The sequence below is a fragment of the Zootoca vivipara genome, chromosome 4, assembly GCF_965207765.1.
Source record: "Zootoca vivipara chromosome 4, rZooViv2.hap1.1, whole genome shotgun sequence".
Classification (NCBI taxonomy): domain Eukaryota; kingdom Metazoa; phylum Chordata; class Lepidosauria; order Squamata; family Lacertidae; genus Zootoca; species Zootoca vivipara.
Genome location: NC_142587.1, coordinates 73,228,481 through 73,242,804, shown reverse-complemented (window position 1 = coordinate 73,242,804; position 14,324 = coordinate 73,228,481). Strand labels below are relative to the sequence as shown.

General features: G+C 39.9%; 1 protein-coding gene across 26 annotated transcripts in view; it reads left to right on the top strand.

Moving 5' to 3' along the window:
• Positions 1-14,324, top strand: part of ZBTB20 (zinc finger and BTB domain containing 20) — a 520,201-nt gene that overhangs the window by 30,845 nt on the left and 475,032 nt on the right. For 23 of the 26 annotated variants that reach the window (XM_088668208.1, XM_035115417.3, XM_088668205.1 and 20 more), the window contains exon 1: positions 2,757-2,890. The exons of the other annotated variants lie outside the window; for them this stretch is intronic. The gene's annotated coding sequence lies outside the window, so the exon portion shown is untranslated. Of the gene's footprint in view, positions 1-2,756; positions 2,891-14,324 lie in introns of those variants that run through there. 26 annotated transcript variants of the gene reach the window in all.

The following is a 14,324-nucleotide window of genomic DNA, read 5'->3' as shown; positions in this document are numbered from 1 at the left end:
TGTTGAGCTTTTTTGGGGGAGCTACTGACTAAGCTTTGGAGGTTTTTTTGGGAGTGTGTGTGCAAAAGTTGCTTTGCTTTTGGGGGGGGGGGGATGCCCCAAAGCTGCTGCGCTTTGTGGGGGGGGGGAGAGAGAGAACAGAAATAAATGACGAATAATACCTTCGCTGGAACTAACATGCAGCACCGACATGGTCTGCCAAAGCGCCAAACCCCCCAGCATAGAACTGGTTAAAAAACGAACGCTGTTACACCAAATCATCGTCTGCCAAAGCGCCAGAAAAAGCAGCACAAAGGGTTAAAAAACCAATCTCTGGCTACCAGCAGGCGCAACAACAACAAAAAGATCCAGGTTTTAACAGCGGAGACAAGCTGTAGCGTGAGGAGGAGGAGGAGTGGGAGAACAAATGGCGTGAATGGGCCGATGGGGCGCGTGCCAGCAGTGAGGGCTCTGCGTGTCACGTCTGACACACGTGTCATAGGTTTGCCATCACTGCATAGCTCCATCATAAAGCAGGTGTGTTGCATACAAAAGGTCACATGTTCAATTCCCAGCAATGCCAGCAAAGGACTTTGGGTGGCAGGGCTCAGCTAACTACCAGATACCTTGGTGAGCTGCTGCCAATCAGAGTAGACAGTACAAGGTAGATGGATCCATGGTCTGATGTGGTATAAGGCAGCTCCATATGTTCACAGTTACAACATTTGTTCATAGGAATGTGTTTGCAAGTCACACCCGTAAAGAAAAGGAAGGACATACAGCTGTATCTATTTTGAGTGTCTACTTGTATGTCAGACTTGGATGTGCTATGACACTGAATCCCTGCACTGGATATGCGTAGCTTGAGATATATTATAAGCCATGTCCCTGTTAAGATTTTCAGTATTTGTGTAGATTGCTGTATTTTTCTGTTTCTCATCCAAAATTGGTAAAATAATAAAGACCTCCAGAATGCTGCAGCCTATCTACCAGGACACCTTCACCTGTAGGAGTAATTTTGTTGGAGCAAAAACTCATAAGCCTTTTATTTAGCAAGCTGACTGTGGGAAGGGCTGTAGTTTCGTGGTAGAGCACCTGCTTTTATGTAGAAGGGCCTAGGTTTAATCCCCAGCATCTTCTGGTGACGCTAGGAATGACTTCCTGTCTGAAACCCTGGAGAGCTGCTGGCAGTCAGTGCAGACAGACCATGCTAAGCTAGATGGACTTGGGCTCTGACTTAGTAAAAGGCAGCTTCCTTTGTGTGTAACCACAGTCCACATGGATAAATGTACATTAGGACGGTGCCTAGCCTGTTGTACCGTAGTAATAGACAAATGTACTTCTGGGGAAGCCACCAATGGAAGCGATACAGTAATTGTGTTTTTCACTACTGTGGCTGTTCCCTATAAGTCTCTGTGCCTACATATTTTTATTTTTACTTCTGGTACTGTTTTAGAAATTGTGCGTACAGTGGAGTTGAGCGAGCAAGTCTTACAACAAGTTGGAGGGTGCATGTATCATCCAAATATTTTGAACCTGGCTTATTTTTTCCCCCTGCAGACTTGAAGCTGAAAATGTGTCTCCCGTGGGAAGTAGCCTAGTTGCTCATTTGTGTGTACTTTATAAGCACACTTATGGTATATATGTATGCTTCTTACCACACATGAAATGTTATATACTCTCTCTCACACTCACTCACTCACTCACTCACCTCACTGTATATAAAATATTGCTTCTGCAGCTTTAAGATGGGAACATAGAAATTCACTTGAAAGTTGGTCACATACGAGTACAAGTTTGTCTGCCTTGTATCTGCTAAGTAAATATACATGTGTATTTAAGATGTGGCATAATGTTTTAAAATCTAATTTTTACTGTTCAATTGCCGTGGTTATTGTTTTCTTCTTAATGAATCAGACTGAGGGTGAGCTGAAAGTGCTGCATCTGAGACCTTATGCTAGTTTAAATAACCATGTCCTGTTTACTGTTCAAAAAAGGGTTTATTTCTGTCCTTGTAACAGTGTGTACTATGTCCTATAGTACATGTTGCACCTGTTCAGACATAAGTAGAAGACATTATTATAGCTGTTGTGGGGAGAAGATTCCATATATATATTTGGGAGGGAGGGAATGCTGGGGAAATGGCCTTCCCTTAATTTGTTTACTGGCAACCTCTTCTGCAGCCTTCCTCCTAAGCAAGATCGGTTTCCCCTGCTCCACTATTGTCTGGGGAAATCTATCTTCAGGAGTTGCTTTCTTAAAAAGATCTCATGCCCAATCATTAGAAGGCTTTGTGTGGTTTGCCTGTCAAAAGAGATATGTTTACACTTTCCATGCATGTGTTAAAGCTATCAGGTTACGAAGCAGAGTGGCTGAAGCATTTCAGTCTTTCCTGCTAATATACACACACAAAAAATGTATTTATGATAATTACACGGACTGCCTGGAACAATGCATTCCAACATCCTGTAACATAAATAAGGAAGGTGGGGCCAGCTGACATTAAACGGCTTGTGTGCCAGAAATCCTGATCTCCACTATATATATACCCTTTTCTATTACACGGTCTCAGTCTGGCAGCGTTGAACCTGTTGCTGCATTAGCCGAGTTGTATTTTGCTAGATAGGGGAAGGAGGGTTGTCTGCTGTCTGGTAGGAGGGCTTTGTCTGTGTGTGCTTTTCTCTCTGTCTCTCACACTCTCGCTTCGCGCTCTCTCTCTCTCTCTCCCTCTCTCGCTCTCTCTCCCTTTCCCGTCTCTGTGGTTTGTAAGGTAGGTTGCAGTGTGTGTATATACACAACATCAAGAGCAGGAAAATGGACTCATTAGGGAGGCAGGCAGTCATTACCATCCACACTGCACTTCCAGGGAGACAGCGACTATGAGGAGACAAACTGAGGACTGGGGAGCAAGGTAGGCCAGTCAACTTTTATAAAAAAAGAAGAAGAGAGAGAGAGACAGAATATTTTCCTTTCCTTTCCCCACAATCCTCCCCCCCTTCCCTTGACACTTCTGTATTATCTCCTCTCCTCTTGCTGTTTTATTTTAGGAATGCAAGTTTGTGAGACCTATGTGTAAGCAGAAAATTTTGGAACATCTATAGGCCAGCCTCCTTCACAAATGCATTTCCCCCCCTTCCTCCATACCACTTATTTAAAGATACTGTATGCTGCTTTATAATATTTCACTTTAATTACTTTTTTATTTTAAACCAGGAAAGGAAACAAATATGTTTGTTTTTCCAACACCGGTTCCAAGTAAATCAATATCTTTCACTCCTATAAACAACCCTCTCCGTATGTTAGTGGGTCTCTGCTTTTTCCTTTCTGTTTATGTTCCATCTGTCTGTCCATATATCATGTTCTCCTTGTTTACTGCTAAATCTTTTGTGTGTGTGTGTTTGTGTGTCTCAGTGTTTGCCAATGAGTTTTTAACTGTAATGCCAGTGACCAGAGATTACAGTTACTGTTCTTTGTTTGGTATCTGTTGTGAGTTTAAAGTCCATATTTTCTAATACAGTACTGTATATGAAAACAAATTGCAACCTGGGAAGCAGGCCGCACTATTTTGAAAGGGATTTTAAAAATATAAATAAATCATTCTTTGGGGATAAATGTCCTTGAATGCAATATTCTACATCTATCTGTTCCCTGCCAATTTTTTTTTAAAATATGTTTGCTGCTAGTGTGTGAAAGAAGGGGAAAAAAGAGAGTATAGCTTTTTTTTTTTTTTTCTTTTACTATACGGGCTACTCTTGAGGAATAAGAATTCAAACTTTCTAAAAGGGAGTTAGTATCCCTGATTTCTTCCAATCCCCTTCCTCCTTCTTCCACACACACACAACCACATATACACACAACTCTTTTCATCTCACACTCTCTTGAAGTGTTCTTGTGTTTTGCTCTGTGTTGATGCTGGAGAGGGTCTTTTACAATGTACCAAAATGTCTTGAGAGAGGGTGCTTTATTAAAAAAAGAAGAAGACTATTTATTCCTTTTCTCCCATAAGCTGTATATTGTTTCAAGCACCGGAGATGTTTGCGAGATTATTTTTATTTTGCCAAGGAAGGGACTGTGATGAGTGCCGAAGACCATTTTAAATTGTTTGAGGAGCTTTTCATGATAGTTCTCTCTCTCACTCTCACTCCCCCCCCCCCCCGCAGTAGCTTTTAAAGGCTGGCCAAGCTGATCCATTTAGAAGGATTTTCAAACCTGAACTCATGTCAGTGCTTCTACAGAGTAAAACTACAACACTGGCTGGCTATATAAAAAGAGAGTAGGAGAAAGTGGAAGGGAGTTAAATAAAATATTCTGGAGAATCCATGAGTAATTACTATGCTATAGAAAATGGATGCTGATCAGTGGAGATTTTTCAACAGTCACAATCCATTAAAAATAAGATTATAAAATAACAAGAGACATACCTTATTTTAAATTGCATTATGCCATTCTTGATAACACGGAGGAGGCCTTACAGCTATTTACCTAACCCACCTAGCAGCGTAGAAGAGATTGCTCACATCATTTATTTAATTTATACTTTCCAGGTGATAAAAGTTTCTGATGTTATCAGTGTTGTCCACTTGAAAGCAGCATGCCAAGTTTTTCTTTTGTTGTTGCTGTTGATTTTAAAACTTATAAGCTTCCCAACTCACCAGAGGATATGCTGGACAAGCCATGTTAATTTAAACTACTGCAACAAATGATCCAACAGACATGGCAAATAAGGCTCCCCTCTTGCTATATTGAATTGTTTTCAGTCCCTAATACTTTGATAATGTGCATTAAAAGAAGTTTGGTTTGCTTCAAAGTAAATGTTTTATGATGGACTTTTAAGTAGTTTTCTGCAGTGTGACACCCCACCCCCAGCACCCCAAGATGGTGTTACTGTACTTTCGATAGCAATTCAGTTGCCTCCTTATATTCTCTTACTTATCATTTAAGTCAAACACACCAACAGTTGTTTTCAAGCAAGAACATATACTTCTTTTAAAATATATATGAACCAAGCATAAGAATCTGTAGCCTTAAAAGTGTACTGTACATAGTTCCCCTGCCAGGAATTGCAGACCTTGAAACTTTGGTCTAGGCTGGGAGGTAGGAAAGCGAGAAGAGCTGTGTGCAAAATATTAAATGCCTCAGAGGGGGAGCAATTTGGTGAATGCTTGGCGAGCTTCAGCAGCAGTGTTCAGCTGCCAGTCACCCCATGTGAAGTGTATGTGTTTTCAGACACCTGATGCTTGCTTTTGAACTAGAACAGTATATATTCCCTTATAGGATACCTCTTTCAATTGCAGGGATCCTTGCAGGCTTATCATATTTTATTTTATTGTAGTATTTAATGAATTTGTGGTTATGGAAGATGTTGTGCCAGCTGTTGTACATCCCTCTTTTTTTTTAAAAAAAGGTTAAAATATATTGCTTAATTTTATGAGACCTTTGGGTGAGCAGAATATCGCATTGCATGGGGCAAATCTCCTTCTGTATCTCTATATATATGCTTTTTCCTGAGTTAAAAGAAGAATGTGGATTTTAAAAGAAAAAAAATTGTCATTGAAAATATTTGATTTTTTTTGGCATAAATTATTTCCCTGCAAAATCTCTCTTAATTAACAGAACTTGTATTGAGCCGTAACTTGTATGGTACTTGATGGTAACTTGTATTGAGCCGGGGAAAGTAAACTTCAGAAGAAGTAAATGAGTGAGCAGTAATGAATGTTAGTAATGTTGCTGGGCATAATACGTTGTGCACCTTGCAGTTCTTTGAAACCCCTTTCCATCTAGTAGGAGAACATCCTACAGTAGCATTGGTTTGGTCACAGTATGCTTTCTTTTAGCATTGGAACAGACAGTTATCTAACACACCCACATGAGGAAGTGCTCTGAAGTAGTTATTTCATGCTTTGCCATGCCCTGTAGCTAAAACAATTTGGACTGACTGGTATACGTGTATCCTTTGTTAATTCCTTTGATAGTTTAGTCAGTCCCTACTTGTTAATAGGACCAGAATGTGGAAATACCAAGCAGGTAAATTTGGGAGCAAAATGTCTACTAAACTGAAGTTTGTTTCGGACATTATTTTCTGCTATATTTGGCTTTAGGGTCATGACCCAAAGTTCATTGACTTCAATGGACTTTGGCTAAAGCCTTTATCATTCAGTCCTTTTTACTTGATGAAGTCGTATGGCACAGTTTTCAGATTTATTATAAATATTAAGTTTTCTCTCCTGCAAGAGGCGCATAGATGAATACCTATGAAGCATTAAAGAATAGCAACAAAAGCAAGAAACTTAAAGACATTTAGAGTTAGTTTTAACTCCATTTAAAATATCCTTTCTGCATCTCTTTAAAAAAAGGCCATAGTAATTTTCAAGGAGAGCTGTTACATGAAACATTCTGCTCAGAAAAAGATGAAAAAGTGACCTGTCTTGATCAGTTTCATCCTTATGTAATTTTATAGGACTTCTCTACGGCAGCATAGCAAAAAATACTTGTGGCCGTGAAGAGCTTCAAGAAAACAAACAGTTCAAGTTTATTCCAAGTTATTTATTTTTTAAAATATATATTAAACACATTTAATTATTTATGTTACAAAAGAACCACAAAACGGTGTCTCCTCTGCCTGCATAGTATTGGCAATTCAGTTCCAGCATCAGAAGGGAAACTACCAGTATATGCAAAAGTGAAACTGGCTTCATATAAAATACTTGTCCTGCTCAAATAAACACAAAGTTAAAAAACAACAAAAACCTAACCAATAAATCATCATGATGATGATGATTTAAATATGCTCTCTTCTCTAATAGGCTTTCTTCGATAACAATGTTTTTGTAGTATGATAAGGTAGATCTTGGTGCTTTTATGCCATGGTTCCCAGTTACATACTGAGGTTAAGAGTTTGTTTCTTCTCAGGCTTGGGTCCCATTCAACTTAACTGCAGTATGTCCTGGATAGTCTTGTTTATTTTTCAATATTCTGAAATTTTTGCTGAAAACTAATGCTTGCTGTTGCTTTTTTTTTTTAAAGGACACATTTTTCTACCCTGTACCACTAGGGCCTGATCCTTTGCTTCCTCATTGTAATCATGCTTCAGTCTCTAGCACTAATTAATTGAAGTGTTTGTTTTTGCCAGGATTCTAAGAAGGCCAGCAGGGGCTGAGGGTATTGTGAAATAGGTAGAAGGAATTGTGAAAGGAATGGACATATCCAGTTTTCATTAGTCACAGGACGAACAGTATGTAGCTTGGAGCTTTTGAAGGTATAGTTAAGGCATGGGTAGCTTCAAAACATAATGGGTACAAATCCATATGCCACTGAAATCAAGAAGTGTGACTTGACTCCTCTTAATTATATTTTGTTATATTTTATTGCACCCATTGTTGTGTATAAAATAAAATTTAAAGAACAATGGACATCTACTAATTGTATGGCTTTGATTAAATGAAAATGGAAGGAGGCCTGTCTTTTGACATCTCTTTCTCTTTGCTTTGAGTCTGCTGTCTCTCACTTAGTAGTAACCCGTATTCAGTTTTTCATAGGGAAGAAGCTTTTGTTGCTGTTGTCTGCTGTACTTGTTCTGAAAATATCATAGACCGTTAAACAGGGATCCTTAATAGCAAATGTGTTCTGATTTAGCATTGTTTTTCTGTTAAACGTGTGCAGCAAAAATGATGAAACCAATTCCCAGTTTCCCTTATTGGATGCCTTGTTCAAGTTTCAGTTTATTCAATTTGAATTTTTTAAAAATAATTGGTATCAATTCTTCTGAATTGTAAGCAGTGTAATGATATGCGGTGCATACAGTTTACCAGTATGGTCAATTCAGATGTTTCCAGTCTCTACACCATGATCTGGGGAGATCTTGAACATGCCTATTGGCTCCCTCTTCTCCCCGCACCCAATTTACACAGGATTTCCCCCTTCCTACCATAGTTTTCTGCAACTATACCTATAGTCTGATAACTGTGGTTAGAGCTATGTAGGATTTCTCCAAAATCATGGTTTGAACCCTTGGTTTTGAGGCAACTGTTATTATCTAATTGTAGTACCGTAGGCCCCAGTTAAGACTAGAAACTAAACTATAGTTAAAGCAAACCATGGAGTAATAGGTCAAGAATAGGTGCAAGATGAAGGATGTTGATTAAGAAAGTTTTATGATTTAGAGTTTGTAATTTTATGTTTAAATTGAACCATTATGAATAGAAGCTTTTGTTTCACTGAAATGTGAACACTCCACAGCCAATGGTTGAGTTTGCCTAAATATCATTGTCTGGTTTTATTGAGGTCTCTGTCCCACTGCTTGATAGTGTAGCTCAAATAACCACAATTCTAATATACATTTACAAAAAGTTATATGCATTCCAGTCAGTATCCCCCCCCCCGCCCCCCGTTCTGTTTAGATTGCAGTCCTTAGCTCACTTACATGGGAGTACAGTAGTACCTCGGGTTACAAACACCTCAGGTTACAAACACTTTGGGTTACAGACTCCGGCAACCCAGAAATAGTACATCGGGTTAAGAACTTTATCTCAGGATGATAACAGAAATCGTGCGCTGGCGGCACACAGGCAGCAGGAGCCCCCATTAGCTAAAGTGGTACCTCAGGTTAAGAATGGTTTCGGGTTTAGAAGGGACCTCCGGAACGAATTAAGTTTGTAACCAAAGGTAACACTGTATTGTAAGTCTTGTTGAATCTAGAGGAACTTAACTGAATAAGCCAAGCAGAGAATTGGATAGTCCTGGGTGGAATTTCTTCAACATACATTTTTATTTTTGAGCAGACCTGTTTGTATCAATAGGTCATTAGCATGATATGACTGAAGGAAGGAACACTGAATACAGATGCTTGCATTTCACAGTATCCAGGCTATTTATAACCCCTGAAACTAATTGATTACTGACATTGTGTTTTTCTCCAGTTTAAAAAAGCACAACCTCTAGATATAGGTCTTTGAGAAACTTTCTTGTTTTCAAATTCTAGGCAGACTTATAAATGTGCTATCAAGATAGGATTGAAAACTTTGGGTGAAGTTCCCACACTTACATTGTTTGCTTTGGTTTATAAGAGAAAGTATAAGGGTCACTATATTAAAAAACAACAGATAATGGTGTGCTGTTGTCTGATAAGCTGCAGGTGTCTTAGGAAGGAGGTGCATAGCTGTCAAGTTCTCCCTTTTTTAAGGGAAATTCCCTTATGCTGAATAGGCTTCCTCGCAAGAGAAGGGAAAACTTGACAGCTATGGAGGTGGGATTTGAGTAGAAAAGCCTGGAGCTGATAAAATATGGGAGAATGGAAAGGTTTGGTTTTGTTAAATCTAAGGCAGTGTTTGTACTGATGCAAATCTACAGATTTGCTCCAATTATACATTTGATTCAGCTGCAGAGCTGGTCTATGTCCATCTGCTCTGCAGCATGACCAAACAAACTTGTGACTCAGTGGGAGCATTCAGTCAAGAGCGCTTTTGATGTGAGGTTTACTACACTATTTCTGTTTTTGAGGTCCCCTTAATCTCAACTTCAACAGAGACATCTCTGGCACAATGAGTCAGTACATCTCACTGTTAACCAAACGGTTAGTGGTTCAAGCCCACACAGGGATGGCTATAGGCAGGATTCTTGCATTGCAGGGGGTTGTACTAGATGACCCTTGAGGTCCCTTTCCAATTATGCAGTTCTGTGATGCTATGAAATATTTGCTTGTTTTGAAAATTGCTAGCTAGCAAGAAGGAAAGTGTTAATGGAGCATGTTGCTCACTGGAAGGACAGATCGTGAAGCTGAGGCTCCAATACTTTGGCCACATCATGAGAAGAGAAGACTCCCTGGAAAAGACCCTGATGTTGGGAATGATTGAGGGCACTAGGAGAAGGGGACGACAGAGGACGAGATGGTTGGACAGTGTTCTCGAAGCTACCAACATGAGTCTGACCAAACTGCGGGAGGCGGTGCAAGACAGGAGTGCCTGGCGTGCTATGGTCCATGGGGTCACGAAGAGTCGGAAACGACTAAACGACTAAACAACAATGGAGCATGTTAGCTAGATCTGGAACAAAACAGAAGCTCTCTTCAGACATTCAGCGAACATTTGAAGGCTTAAATTGTGGAGGGGCTGTGCACTCCCCACCCTCAATGTTCCTGCTTCTACCCCTGCCCTTTCATACATTGATTGAGAAGGTCTAAACTGGAATTCTTCCATTGTTTGGTTGAATACATTTAGATTCCCCTTAATGATTGAGATTGTGCAGGATTCCTTATAGTAGGAAGGATTCTGAGTGGGTTCAGCTGAACTTGTAAAGAATTCCTCTTCAACTTTTCAGCTGCAACATGCAGAGTTTGGAGCTAGAACCAGTGGGGACAGGACTTTTAGGGACAGGTCCTTCACATGAAGCCCCAACCTGCCTCCTCAGTTTATACCCATATGTGTTCTTCAACACCTGAGCAATACCGTACATAAGCAACAGGCTTAAAGGACACTTGATAGCCAAAAGGGGTGTAAGTGCTGGAACCTTGTATATTCTAGTACAAAAAGTGATATACTGTGGTGAAACCAAGATTAGTTACACCACTACTGGAGATGGTGTGACTTCAAAAGGCAGAAAAGATTAGGAACCAGCATTAGAAATGTATAATTGTGTACAATACTGCAAGAAACTGAAGCCAGGGCCTCTCAATATTTCCCTCATTCAGTTTTAATTCTGATCTGTAGTGATTATTATTTATTGATAATTTGTACCCACTTAAATATATAATTGTATTACACTTAAGTATTATACATTACATAGTAAAAAAAACCCAATCCCAACCCTAAACAGATCTGTTGCTTCCCAGCACTATGAAAATATTGACCCAGAGTGTGGATCCTCATGGAGCTTCATATTTTTAAACAGGTTAACAACAAATCACAGAACACATCTGTGAACACAGGTGACTTATAATTTGATTGTGAATTTGCTGGGCATCAATAAAGCACCAGGCAGATATCTCTTAGGAGGGATACAAGGTACAGCTATAGAAAAGCTGCTCTCTACTAGCTGTCTACCTAATGTCTGATTATATTTCCTGGTCCCAGGTAGCTTAAAACAGGGGTGGGGGATCTTTTCAGCCCAAGGACTTCATTTCCTTCTGGCCAACCTTCAGAGGCCCACAAAAGTGGGCAGAGCAACTAACATCAATGTTACCTTTGTTCAACAGGCTAGTTTCTTGCTGAATACATAAGAGTTTGAGTCTCTTCTCACCCTTGAGTAGTTTGAATTGTCTATTTTGTTCTCCCACAGCAGCATCAAAGGTGTCTCCCCCCCCCCCACCTTTCTTGTGTATTTGTTACTTCACTTGCATTATAGATTACATATTTGGGACATTTTGGCACTGAATGGATTGTAATACCGGTAATACAGCAATTGGCATCTCCTCCACCATCACTGCCCCCATGCAGTATTGCATGTAGCCAAAGGACTTACCAACATTTTGATTTCTGCATCTGAGATCTGACTTGCACTGGACTCGTAAAGTCATAAAAGAACACACTGCAGTTCTACAGAACTGCTGGCTAGTGTTAACTATGCAGGAATGCTTTAGGATTTTTTTCACAACTCTTTTGGTTGGTTGCTAAAATATTATTTCCTATGAGCAATGTCGTCTTTCACTTCCCATTTGCATATCTGACATCATGGAGATGCAATCTTCCAAGCTAATGGTGTATTGAATTGTCTCCTCTCCTATGGCAGGTTTCCCAAAATAAATGGGCGATGGAGAATGAGCTCTTTCACTTTGGTGTTTCTGGAGGTCACAACTAGAGTTTGGTGCATGTTTGGCCAGTTGTTGTTGTTTTCTGCCTGGAAACAGAGGATTTGGCATCAAGGGTTCCTGAATTTGGCACCTGCACTGCCATAATCATGGCAATAAGTACTGTTAGAACCAATAGAAATCTGTTTCAAAAGTCCAGTTGGTGCTGACTCATGAACGAACTATATGAGGTCCAAGCAGCTTGTTTCATAACTTCCAACATTTCATTTTAAAAAAACCAACCAGTGCTGCCAAATTTTTAAGGTTTCAAATCTCGCTCCAATTGGACAGAAAGTGGTTTTGTTTTGTTTTTCAGAAAAAGAAGAAGATGCTGACATTTCCTAAAAACGCGGGTTCTTTCTGCGCCATACAGACTTTAAACCATTTGTCCTATGAGCCAGTACAGTTCGGCCTGAAATGTTTCACTGCTGTGAAAGCAGCTGCTCCTGCCTAGTTCAGAAGTCTGGAGTATATTTTTCACATTATGTTCTGCTAAACCATACTGATTATTTAAGAATGTGTTTTAAGAGTGAACGTAGAATATATTTATCTGAATGTAAGGATTTGTTAAATTTTCCTGTAATCTTCCACTAAACCATTTTGTTTTTCTTGCCACAGTGTTCATTGGTAATAAATCTGGTTTATTTTTTTCCTGGTAGCTTTTGTTGCATTTTTTTTAAAAAAAAAACATTCCTTTTGCTCTTCTGACAACCAGATCCATAATAATCTACATGAAAATAAGCTTTCTGCTGTTTCAAAGAAACTTGCTTACAAGTATGCCTACTTACGATCAAGGTATAAAAGAGATGAGCTGTAACTAAATATACAAATAAGGCAAGGATAAGGTTTTATAAGGCCCAGTAATTGCAACTGTGGCCCTTCTGGAGAGTAGTTTCACATGCTTGCGGAGTGAGCACAAAAATGTGCAAAGGAAAATTACATTGAGCAGTATCCAACTACAGTGGTACCTCGACATCTGAACGACTCGGCGAAGGTTTCGACTTCCGAAGTCGACAAACCCAGAAGTATTTTTGCTGCGTGCGCGGTCGGCGCATGCGCAGAACGGGCGCTTCAACTTACGAAGACGGCCATGGAACGGATCATCTTCGTAAGTCGAGGTACCACTGCTCGTTCCATTGGTGCAAGTATTTACCTTCTCTCCTCATCCACTCCCTCCCCAAAACTGCTCTGGAGGGTTTGGAGAACTGCAGGGGCAGCAACCATGGGGAAGTGGGAATACTTTTGCTGATGGAATGAGTTATGCCACCCACCCGGATAGTTTTTACACTTGGATAGTCTATAGTGTGCATGGAAAGCTAGCTCGTACAAATTTGAAATGGTGTATGGCTGCCCTGGTCAACCATATGAGATTGGTGATGCCACCTTGGTGGGCTGTATCCCCCCATCTGCACAGCACTGAAACCGAACTGATGATTCTGGAAAATCGAACTGGCTGGCTGGATCCTGGAGGTCAGGAGAAGCAACTTATTTCTCGTGGAAATAAAATACTTGCTCCTCTTTCATTCCTCTGCCTCAGCCAACTACTTATTAATTGGGAATAATATTTTTTAATGTGCCATACAAATTCCATACTGTATATACACACATGACAAAAGATGTTGTATTTTGCTTATTGTATTGAAAGTCTCCTAGGGGTAAGTTGCACCTTCTACTGTACTTGCTAATCATGAACAAGGTGTTCTATTGTCCCTGGGAAGAGTAGAGAGGGGAGTTAACTTCAGAGAGGCAGGTCTGCTGCCGGAGATTGTCCCTGGATGGCAGCAGAGCTTTCCAATACTGTACACTCCTGTCAGTGCTCTGTTAGTAAGAGACGTACAGTGGTGCCTTGGGCTGGATCAGGGAAGGCCTTGGATGCATATGATCCAGAATATTCCCCTTCACTCAACATGCACAAAACAAGGTGTGTGGGGAGAAGCCACAGGAGCTCTGTAGCTGGCTTCATTATTTTCACTTCCATTAGAATCAATGGAAGGGTTTTTGGGTTTTTTTAATGATTTGACAGAAATAAAAAGAAAACAAGTTGCCACCCCTCCCCTTTTGCTCTGGCTGGCACAAGCCTGGAAGAGGTCAGGAAGTGACAGTCCCTCCACCATAAGCTCTCCCCTCCTGCACCTCCATATGATTGTTTTCTGAGGCGATAATTCAAGATGAAAGAAAATACTACATAAAATTGGCCATTTATCTTGTGCTTATAGTGTTTTAACTAGTTTCTTACTAATCCATAAGAGTGTCTGTCTTCATAATTGTTGAGGTGCTGAAAGAATATTTTGATATGGTACTTTGAATGAATGATCAAACGAATGAATGAATGAATGAATAAATAAATAAATAAATAAATGTATATGGTATAATTCAGGATCCATCCCTATTTGCATGCTTGTTTACACACTGGACAAATGCCAGATAGTGACCAAAGATTTACCATTGTCAAAGCCGTACTGATACTTTCTCAACAAGGCTTGTTCTTCAAAGTGTTTTAAAATTATGCCATTAACAATAGTTACCATTAGTTTATGCGTAACAGATATAAAGATGACAGGTCTGTAAT